The 11794-nt window shown below is 41.7% G+C and overlaps 2 long non-coding RNA genes across 2 annotated transcripts; one reads left to right on the forward strand and one right to left on the reverse strand.

The window, feature by feature from the left end:
- The first annotated feature begins 764 nt into the window (after positions 1 to 764).
- On the forward strand, positions 765 to 11175 carry LOC135285145 (uncharacterized). The gene is made up of 5 exons (XR_010350128.1): positions 765 to 954; positions 1044 to 1115; positions 1692 to 1730; positions 9953 to 10159; positions 11068 to 11175. It is a non-coding gene; the product is annotated as an uncharacterized LOC135285145 (long non-coding RNA).
- Positions 5388 to 7012, reverse strand: LOC135284978 (uncharacterized). The gene is made up of 3 exons (XR_010350027.1): positions 6665 to 7012; positions 6324 to 6409; positions 5388 to 5942 (listed from the first exon to the last, which is right to left on the reverse strand). It is a non-coding gene; the product is annotated as an uncharacterized LOC135284978 (long non-coding RNA).
- Positions 11176 to 11794: the final 619 nt, after the last annotated feature.

Genomic DNA, 11794 nt, shown 5'->3' on the forward strand with positions numbered 1-11794 from the left:
GGGCAGAGCTGGATCAATTCAGGCAGCAGCTGGTGGCCAAAAGGCACAAGCACTTTTTTTGCCCTCTAATTCTGGAGCTTTCCTCCAGGAGCACTTCAGAGAGCACAGAGATCAAGGCCAGCCCTTTCTATTCACTTCTTGCCACCAGCACTGTGTCTTCTGTCTTTGCCCAAAGCCATTCCCAGCCTTTGTCCCAGTCCATCTTCATGCTGACTGGGTGCTGCTGCAGCACGTCCCTGGACTAAAGGCACAGCTGATCTGTGTAACTCTGTCCTTGACTGCAGCTGTCCCTGCCTGGCTGGGAGCCCGGATGGATGGATGGATGGATGGATGGATGGATGGATGGATGGATGGATGGATGGATGATGGATGGATGGATGGATGGATGGATGGATGGATGGATGGATGGATGGATGATGGATGGATGGATGGATGGATGGATGGATGGATGATGGATGGATGATGGATGGATGATGGATGGATGATGGATGGATGATGGATGGATGGATGGATGGATGGATGGATGGATGATGGATGGATGGATGGAAGTGAACTAGAAATGTCAGCAACTGGCTTTACCTTCAGTCGGAAAATATTATTGTCCTGTTCAGTTGCACTGTGGAATAGGATATTGAATTAGATAACAGAGATCAGAGACATCTAAGACATCAGAGATAGACAACATCCAAGTCACAGTTGTCCTGAATTGCCCTGTAACATTGATATGCAGTGATCAGTTCCAGCTGGGAAATGGCTGTGGTCAGCAGTGAATGAGCTGGTCTTCACCTGCTGTCATCTGGGGCATCAAAGCAAGACTTGAGACTCTTGAATTTCTTTCTGGCTTGGCCAATAATCTTCTTGAACAAGAGATGCTTCAGATCACCACCAGTGCCACTGAGATCAGAATTAGATCCTTTGCAGTGTTACAGCAAATGCTTTGCAGAACTTTCAAAGGTAACAAATGCTGGTGTATCCCCCTTTGGAGAGGGAGGTACAGTGTCAGAGGTGGGCTTGAGCTCTGTGTGGGTTTCTGTATCTTTCAGTGGACCATCAGAACTCTTCAGATGTGCACCCAGGAACAACTTTTTCCAGGCTGTAACACTTCTGGTATCAGAGTAAGGAAAAATAAGCTTTCCCTTCAATTTTTCATCATAAACAACCTGCTCATGGAAGTGGTCCTGACCTGAGAACAGATGAACCACATAAAACAGCAGCCCTGCAGTGTGGCCCAGTGGGTGGTGTGGTTCCTGGGAATTCCAGTGGTTTTCTCTCTGCTGCAAGGGACTGTTAGATTAAAGGAATACAACAACATTAAAAAGATTTAGTCTAAGTTACTACAGCTTTCTAATCTTCTAATAGCCTGAAATATTGTTTCAAACTATTTGGGCATGCAGCGGGGATTGAGCCTTGGGCATGCATTGGACAAAAAGGAACCAGATTCTTAAAGTTTCTAAGGCCTAAAGGAATATTATTATTTTATTTATTGTTAGCAGTCACTTCAAACACTAATTAGCAGCCTCCAAGGGGAATCTGCTAGCTGTGCATCCTGCTGGGCTTGATATCTACTGCATTCATTTTAAGTTGATGTTTTAATTAAAATGTCCCCTAATTATTTTAATTAGCTTTTAAGTAATAACTTTCCATGGAACCACTCAGATCAGCACCTAATTGGCTCCCTTCTGTTTACCTAGGCCTGTCTGTCTCAGAAAAATGTGGCAATGGAATGGCAGGTAGGTTTGGGAAGGGACTGCATTCCCTTTCATAGCCTGTGCTTCTGTTTGCCTTCAGGATAATGTCACCTGCCAGGGTGAGATGGAGACAGCTGTGCTGGAAAATGCTTCACCATTTATTCATGTGCTGTGCAGCATGAGGGTACAATATGGTTGTGTTTCCATAAGTTACTCCATCTTCTGGTCACTGGCCCAATGGCAAGCTGTTCTGGTTCTGTGTTCATGCAGTTTAGACTATTCCAGAGCATGTAGTCAATGGAGCTTGACCCTGGCTGGGAGCTGGGTCAGCCCTTGGGACAGACAGTGGCATTATTAATGCATGCAGTGGCTGCTGCAAACTCTACAGGTCATCACACCAGCTCAAGAGTTCAGGGCTTGCTGTGCCTTGTACTGAGCGGGACTGGAAGGAAAAGCAACATATCCATGATTCCAGGCATCCCTCATCATGCTGCTGCTCTGCCTCCCTTTGGGCAGCTTTTCCTGTGCTGGGAGAAGGCTGGTGTTCCCTGCAGCCTTCCAGAGGTGTTCAGTGGTGCCAGTCACACTGCTCCTCACCACTGCCTCGTGCAGCTGAAGTGTGGACGTGACCCCTGATGCAGTGGTACAGCAAATGTGTCTTTGTTGAAGGTGTGTGCTGGGGTTTGGGGCTGTGCTGTTGGATCACTGCCTGCAGGACTTGGGGGGTGTGTGGGTTCACAATCAGTGAGTGTGTGTCTTGATGTGCTTGCATAGAGACCTGTGTGCCTACCTGCATGCCAGCTGGTCATTCAGCCACCCTGCTCAGCACATGGGCATTAGATTCACATCTCTGTAGTCAGGTTATTTAAATGTTCTCTGCTGAAAAGCATTCCTGAAGTTCTGATCTATGTATTTTATCTCATGCAGTTTGTCAGCCTGATCTTTCCTTCTTGTTCTCCTGTGTTTATTTAAAACCTCTACCACAAAACCCCAAAAAAAGATGAGAAGAAAAGCATCCCAGAGGCAGCAAGTGAATGTGTATAATCCTTCATTACTTGTCACCAATGCAAAACCACCCTAGGTACCATCAGCTCCATTTGGAGATGTGTGCTAATTAGACTTTTATTACAATGTGTATTTGAAAACAATTAGAATTACAGTGCCAGCATGTGGCTAATTCAGCCTCACAATATTAATTTGGTTAAGTCGGCAATTGCTGATTTGGTTTGATTGCCAGATTCTGTGTGTGTGTGTAGCCTTTGATCAGGTGCCACTGCAGCTACCTGCCTTGAGAGAGTGACACGTACTCTCCAGTGCTCCTGGAGTACCACACATCTCTGTCTCCTTTCTTTTGAGCCAAAATTTTAGAAGGGTGTTAGAAGGGACAATGTTGTAAATGTAGGTTCACCAACATGGGGAGAGAATGATGGATCTGACTCCATGTTCTCAGAAGGCCAATTTATTACTTTATTTACTATATTTTATTATACTATACTAAAGAATACAGAAAAGATACTTACTGAATGCTAAAAAGATAATAATGAAAACCCAACACAGCTTGGCCCTGATTGGCCAAAGAGTGAAAACAACTCACACCAGAATCCAATGAAAAAATTACCTGTGGGTAAACAATCTCCAAACACATTCCACATGAGCACAACACAGGAGAAGCAAATGAGAGGAGAATTGTTTTCCTTTTCTCTGAGGCCTCTCTAGCTGCCTTTCAGCTTCCCAGGAGAAAAACCCCAGGTGAAGGAATTTTTTCAGAGGATATGAATGCTGAAACGCTGCACACTGCCCTACTCATGTTAGATTATTGCAGGATTTTAGATCTGACAGAATGTCAAAATAGCCCAGTCCATACTTTCTTCCTATTTATGAAAATGCCACCTTATTATTGCAAGTATCTGTGCCAGTCAATTTGAATGTGCAGTGTGAATCTCATTGCCACATGAGCTGGACCCCATGATTTTCTTCCCACTCTCACTGTCCCTGTCTATTTTACATCTTGATGTATCTGGAAAGCAGAACATGCTGAGAGCCTCATTTTTTTTAAAATCAAAACCCTCACACTTTCCCTCCTTTTCCAGGGAGGTCAACAGAACTGAATTATACTGTTCAACTTTCTTACCTTTATGTAAGACAAGCTGTGCTTATTTTCTCTGTTAATCAGTTTGAGCTACTAACACCACAATAACTGTGGGACTTGGTGCCTGGACAGGAGTCAAATAATGAGTGCACAGGAGCTATGACACAAACAAACCTTGCCATGAACACAAACCTTCTGAGAGCTCATGTGAGTGCCAGGTGTTATCTAATGCTCTGCTATTCTGGGATGATTGATATAGAGAAGGCTGGATTTTACTGTAATGGAGAAGTGGTTCTTTGGGGATCGTTTGATCCCTTTACAGCTTTAATGTTACTAATTTTGGCCTGTCTGTTACACTTGTAAAACTCAGCTTTGCTGTTAAAATGTTTTAACTGGGAGAAAAAAGGGTGAAAGGAAAAGATTGGATTTTCTTGATTACATAATTTTCTCTTAAAACAATCAAACCATTTTCCAGCTGGCAGGATTTATGGGGCTACTTAATCTGGAGTAAATCATAATCTCTAAAAATGCAGCTTCGTGGGATCTTATAGAATAAAGTTTATAATCAGTGCAGCCAGTCTGGGCTCAGAGAATCATATCACCCCAGTTCCTTCAGCTGAGAAAAGCAGCTTGTTTCTTTTTGTGACATTCTTCCACTCTTTCAACTTCCTTTGATTACTGTTTTATTTAAATTATCTCCTTAAAATTTTTACAGCCAATCTCCCAGACCTCCCAGCTGACACATCCATCTTATGACTCTCTTCTCCTCCTTCATAAAAATTCACACAGATCGTGTGAAATACCTCACACTTTGTTTGCTAATAAAGGCATCTCATGAAAGGATGTTAAATGAATAAAAACCAGCTCACAAGAAGGTAGGTTGAAAAAGATTATACAGTCATATTCTTTCTTTGAGTCATAAGCTCAACTCCCACTCTGGCAATGGTTTAAAGCTTGATGTTCCTGAGCAACACAGGTAACTCAGGTGTTAGAGCTACCTGTGGTTTCATGGTGAAGTTGGCACCAACACTTGCACCAGCTCAGCTTCCAACCACGCAGTGTCTGTGTTTGCATTTTTCTGTGTGACACTGTCATATTGCTTTTTACTTCCTTCTCTCATGGTAATCCCTTCTCTCAAGTATTTGTGGTGTTTTATTCAGTGCACTCAGTAAAGCTGTAGCATGCAGACTTGTTTTAGGAGTTGAAGTACAGTGGAGATGATTGGGAAATGTCTTGCTGTATTTTATCTTTTATTCAGCACTCCAGAGTGAAGAATCTGCTATTTCTTCTGCCATGCTCTGGTCTCTTCATTCAGTTTATTAATTAAATATTTCATTCTTTACTTTGCTATTCCAGATTTTTAGTTGTCTCTAACACAGAGGAAATGAGAAAAATATATAATTCATTGTCTCCTACATATGCTGTTTCTTGAGGAATTCCTTCTGAAAATGCAAGGCTTCTTTGGTCCTTTGTTGAGTAGCCATTTCTGAGGAGTTTTATATTTATTCTATGAGCCAAAGGCAATTATTTATTCAACTGTAAGGGAAAAAAAAAAAGCAGCTGGGAAGCTTTATTTGTGCTTGAGGTTTTTTGGTTTTTTTGGTCTCAAATCTGCAGTTGTTAAAACCTGCTGTGTGAGTATTTAACAATCATTTCTTCCCTCATGCATGCCTATTTATGAGAGGAAAAATAGACACTGATTGCATAGTGTAGCTGATTAGTTAAACAAATGCTCTTCAAGACTCAGCTGTTCTGGAGCTTTCCATATTGACCCTGCATACTATTTCTCTTCACATAACACATATCAGAATGGTCTATATTTGCAGTTGCTATAAATTGGCATAGCAAGTGCTGCTGATTTATGCCACCTAAGGATGTATTTACCCCACTAATATCAATGGATCTTGTCAAAACTCCTGATGCTAGCAGCAGAGCAGATTGTAATGAGAACAAGATGGGCTGGGATCAATAGAATTTTGACTCCCTTAGGTCTACAGTCCTGTAGCAAGCACATTTTTTTCCATTATTATTCTTCCAGAGCTGTGGCCAACAGCCAGAGTGGTTCCATGTGCCACACTGAGATCTCTGAGGTATTAAGCTGTGTCCCTTGGTTACTGACAATGGCATGTGAGTCTCTGGTGGGAATGTAAAAATTCACTGCAGGACTGAAAAATGGATAAAAGACTCCATGAATACATTTTCCTAATTCAGAAATGCAGAAGAGTCAGAAGCAACAACAGAAAACACATTCTGCTGAGTCCTAATAAAGTTTTGCTTTTCCCATATCCCTGGGTGTGAAAAACGCCAATCACTTGTTTTTAAAATTTTAAAAGTTTATAGTAATAAAATAGTTATAAAAATAGTAATATAATTAGAGTAAAAAAAATTTGGAAAATTAGGATTAGAACAATATGAGACAATAAAAACAAAGAGTTAGGGACAGTCTGGGTACCTCTTTGTGGGCAAAATAAGCCTGAAAAAGGACCCACATTAACAGAGGATTAACCCTTAAAAGCAATAGCCTGTTGCATATTCATACAGCTCACCCATGATACATAAATTCCATTCAAAGAAAGGATTCTGTCTGGTCAGTGTCAGCTTCTTCCTCTGAATCCTAACAGCATCTTCGGGGCTGAGCGAGGTGAGAAGAAGTTAGTTTCATCTGATAATGTAGCAATAAATTCTTTTTCTCTGAAATATTTAGGTGTTCTGTGGCTGCTATCTGGTGCAAGTACCTCATTCCTTTCTTTAAAAAAATATCTCACATACATAGTTTCTATTTTAACTACAAAAGTTACATTTTTACCTACAAAACTACATTTACCATACTATTAAGATGTTAATACAGCACTACTAATCAATACAACATAATACATATGGAAAATACCTGCATAGAGCCATGTAATATGCACTTTTCAGACTGGGGATGTACTATTCTCATTGTCCCCAAAGTGATGGTAGCAGGCACAGCATGACCAGGTGAGGGGTGTACTTGTGTGTTTTCACAGTGAAGACAAATATGGTGAGCAGGTGGGGGAGATGCAATACTGCCATCCTCAACTGCTGCATCTTCTAGAAGCATCTTTAAAAGATATTCCCAAGACACAGTTAGGGAGGTTGTGGCATTCACATTCTCTGAAAAAATCCCTTTGCCCAGGGCTTTTCTCCTGGGAGGCTGAGAAGCCTCAGAGAAAAGGAAAACAATTCTGAGCTCATTTGCTTCTCCTGTGTTGTGCTCATGTGGAATGTGTTTGCAGATTGTTCACCCACAGGTGATTGTTTCATTGCATTCTGCTGTGAGTTGTTTTCACTCTTTGGCCAATCAGGGCCAGGCTGTGTCAGCACTCTGGAGAGAGTCAGGCGTTTTCATTATTATCTTTTTAGCATTGAGTAAGTATGCTTTCTGTATTCTTTAGTATGGTATAGTATTCTTTAATATAATATAGTATTATAGAGTAATAAATTGGCCTTCTGAGAACATGGAGTCAGATGCATCATTCCTCCCTGCATTAGGGCATTCCCTGCAAATACAGCAGGAGGTCACTATATAATCCTGTCAAGAACATCCTGGTAGCCAAGTATATTTCATGCAAGCAGCTGAAGAAGTAATGTGCTTCTGTCTGTGGCAGGGACTGGCCCTGAAACCCATCTGATCTCCTTTCTACCATTAAAACAATTTGTGAAGTCCAGTTCCATAAAAATTGAAACAGAACAAAGGAGAATCATGTTGATGAAAGGGCTCTTCATACAAAGGACTTTGGGCAGGATAAAGGGCTTGTCAAATCTGAAGTCTTGGATTGCCATTATGTCACAGTGAACTTGGCACTTGCATCTTTCATTGAGCTTTCCTGGGTAACAGCAGCAGGTGGGAGGCAATGGGGGTGCAGCCACAGGGAAGTGCAGTGGGATGGATGTAAGCCCCTGGGACACCTGGGAAGCTCGTGCAGCCCAGACTAAAGTCTGTGCCTCTGTTGTGACTCTGAGGTTGTTTGAAGCTGGCTGAGGTACTCATACTACAGGCAGACTCCAGCTGCATGGCAGGTGAAGGTAATGGGATAAGTCAGTTTTCTAGTACTATCTTTTATAGGATAAGGGAATGTGGAATCCTGCAATGATCACATCCTGTGGGAATAATGCCAAGGCATAGGCAGGACTATTTCAGTTTCCTGGGTTACTTTTTTGTCAGGGGACCCAAACACTCTGAATTTGATGTAGTTAGTTGACAACGTTAAATATCATTAATGACTGATGTAAGGGAACTTGCAAATGACCACGTAGTTAGGTAGCATTTGCAGTAAATTCCAATTAACATTGCAGCTGTAGCTACTTGTACTTGGAAGATTCTATCAGGGAATCCTACAGAGTAGGAAGGAGTGTCAAATCATCTAAAAGAGGAGAAAATGGTGATAATATGAAACTTATAAGGAAAATCTTGGTCTTCCCTGTGATACATCTGCTATAGCAATAGGGATGCTTGGGAGTCACAAGCAGAAACCTGAAAAGCAATATGTACGTGTCTACACTTCCATCCATCTGTTCCTACCAAATTAGGCAAGATTAAGGAATTACTATGGCAGTGTCTCAAGGAATTTTGCTTAAGCATTAGCTGCAGATGCTGTATTTTTGTACTGAAAGGCTTGGGACTCTGGATTTTACTCTGTGATTTATACAGAAAGTACCTGCAGAATGCAGCAAACACATTTATTTCAGCAGGAAGCTGGAATGTTCTGCAGTGCAAAGATAATTCTGGACTCTCTCCAGAGTCCCCAGTAGGACCAGTGATTCTGTCACAGTCACAAGCCACTGTGCTCTGGGAGCACCAAAATAATACACCAGCTCATCAACTTCAGCAGCATTTTCTCTGATGCATTTCCCATTCCTGCAGTTTTGTCACTCTCATGAAAAAAGAGAAAGCAGCCCGTTAGCCAGGGCTGATTCCACAAGGAATCTTGGGAAGAAGAGATTGTATTTCATTGTAGACAGAAATTACTGATGCTGTTTCTTTCCCCTTCCTTTGGCTATAAATGAGATCTGGAGGTAGAGACAGAGAGAACAAGAAAAAGAATTGCTAAAATGCTGTACTGATCTGTGTTCGATAAGCCTATTTCTAATGAGGAACTGCAGCAGCAGGTGCATGGTGGATGTGCTGCTGCAGGGTTCTCATCTTAACGGTGAGAAATGGCATTTTAATAATATTTGCATCAGCATGAATGTGAAGTAATTCTAGTGAAATCGTGGTGTTTATCCTGGATTTGTACCAGTATCAAAGAAAACAAAATATGTCTGACTTATATCAAGAACCTTCTTTATTGTAGTGACTGAAACAGCCCTGTATTGCAGCTTCAATTTTTCCAGGCTTAAAGATGCTCCTCTTTTCTTTAGAACAAGGTTTGGAGATTTCATTTCTTGGCCCAATGGTAAACACTCTCTCCTTCCCATAAGAGATGGTGTCCACTTTCCTGATTGGAATTCTTGATTTCATGTTCTGTGGTAGGAGTACAGGAGCAATTTCACCACAAGTGCTGGAGTCAACTTCTTTTATACCTGACCTCATATCCTTATTTCCTGCTGGAGTCAGTAGTATTTATCCACTTGTATTTGAAAGAAAGATGTTATAAAATGAATAATCAAGTAAAAGTGTGGAGAGAGGGTTGGAAGTTGTATGGAAGAAGCAGAAAGAAGGACAGCGGAGAAATGCAATGAAAAATTGAAGTGGCAGGATGGGACATTAGGTGATTTATACAGAATTATACAGATTTATACAGGTGGGTGTTCCATCCAAATCACATCAGAAAAGGCCCTGTCCCAGAACTCCCACCTCAGGGGCTGTTGCATTAAAAATATGTCTGGCTAATCATTCTCAAGTGAATACTGTCAGCAAAAGGCACGTTGTAGGATAATGTCAAAAGACCTAAATCAATAGATGTGAATATCAAATGCACATAGGAGGTGGAAAAAGGCTTTAAACTGTGGGACTAGGACATGGGCATGGGAGAGCAGTACAAGAGAGAGAAGCACAGAAAGCACTGTGCTCTCTCAATGTGTTAGTCCCAGGTGACACTTGTCAAGATAGGTGACAGCTGATAGATTGGTACCTGCACTGACACCCAAATGAGCTCTGCTTATTATGTGAGATTTTGTTTTAATGGTGTGCTGCTTTTTTCCTGTTTTCCAGAGTCAGAGAGAGCTGGTCAACATTCAAGTCTCTGTTAGATGCTGTTAGCGGTTTCCACTGAAATTGAAATTCCTCTTGCATCTCATCAGAAGCACAATTTGGCACTAACTCCACTGCTCTCACTGCAGCTGCTCCTCTCTGACTGGAGCTGGAAGAATTCTGTAGGCACAAATGCATGCAGGACCAGGGAGTGCTCACAGAACCTGGGTATAGCACTCATGCAGCCTTAAGTTAGAGTAACATAGCAGTTTGGAGAATCCATTAATTTTTCTTCTCTCTTTTGTTCTTTCTTCTCTGTGGAGTTGAGGAGAGGTTTAACTGCAAGGCTGATCACTAATCTAGAACACATTATCTATACCTCTGCTTTGTTAAACCATTCAGTTTGCACAAGAATTAAAAAAAAATCTCCCTGCCAAAACATGCCTGACAGGAATGAGCAAAGAGCCTTGGGAAGGTCTCTGCCATTGCCACTCAGGCCAGGCAGTGAGACACCTCCTGTCCCCAGCAGATCATAGGGAAATCAGTGTCATGTTGATCTTGTGTCTTTTTTCCTTGCCAGAGAAATTATAGCAAGGGAGGGCCTGGTGATTTTAGTTCTGTCCCAGTTAGGAAGGGATTGGAGCCACATTTCGTTCTTGTTTCATTATTGTAAGTTCACTCAGTTGTTCTAGTATGTTTCTTTTTGTGTATGAATTTAGCCCTCAAGAAGTATCAGCAAATATTTCAGCAGACCTGCAGAGTCAATTTACAATAGATAGCATCTCCTCTAGGTTTTGGCTCTGTCCTGGAAAGATGTTCTGTAGCAGGATTTAGGATTTATACCTGGCCCATTCCCCATTTAGCAAGCATCTCGAGGTACTATCTGCAGCTGTCATTCCAAATGCATTGTAAAAGATCAGTACATCCTTCTGGCAGGACAAATTTGATTTTTGCTCTCTGTTATAGATAGCTGCATTTCAGTTGGATTAGCCAATGCCTGAAGCTCAGACTTTAAGCCAGTTTACACTTCTATGGCAGCTTACACACTGGCCAGGGGAGAACAAGCAATACCAGATCCATAAAGTCAGAGCAGGGTGGATAGATAGTGTACACATTCCTTGGGATGTTTTTTCCAGGACTGTTCTCCCAGCTGGGATAACACAGAATTTGAACAGAAGGGACATTGCAGAAGATACCTGGAAAGGGAGAAGGAGACTAAGTTAAAAAATGGCAGAAAGAACTAAAGACAAAAAAGTAAGCAGGACCTAATCCTGTACTTTACTGAGTTCTCTTTAAGAAGCAACAGCTGCTTTGAGTGACAGAAGTATTTATTATTTTCACTCCACAGTTACAGACAGAACTAGGATGGAGGCCAGAAATGCTCATTACCATGCTGGACCCGACTGTTGGTGTAAGGGCACAGCTCAAGGTTTGTGAAGAGTCAGGACCTGCAGACAGACAGGAATTCTATTTATCACTAGATTTATCAATATTTATCAGTCCTGTTCCATGACCTCTTACCAAACATCAGCAAAAATCCCTTCATATCTCCAAAGAGCAGAAAGCCATTTTACGGAAGAGGAAACAGAGACAGGAAGAGAGGAAGACTTTGTATTCCAAATGAACATTTTGGAATAATGTGTTTCCTCCTAAAACATGCACCAGGTTTCTGTGAGATCCTAAATGTTACCTGAAGAAAGCCAGAAATGAAGACCAAATTGCCTGAGCATAGGTGCAGTGTCCCACCCCAAAGCAGCTGAAGGTGTGATCCCTCCACTGAAGGCAGAGAGAAACCTGCAGCTGGAGTGCCAGCTGAAATAGTTCATGGAAGAAAATATTCACCTAATCCTTAGTTATTTAGAA

The sequence above is a fragment of the Passer domesticus genome, chromosome 22, assembly GCF_036417665.1.
Source record: "Passer domesticus isolate bPasDom1 chromosome 22, bPasDom1.hap1, whole genome shotgun sequence".
Classification (NCBI taxonomy): domain Eukaryota; kingdom Metazoa; phylum Chordata; class Aves; order Passeriformes; family Passeridae; genus Passer; species Passer domesticus.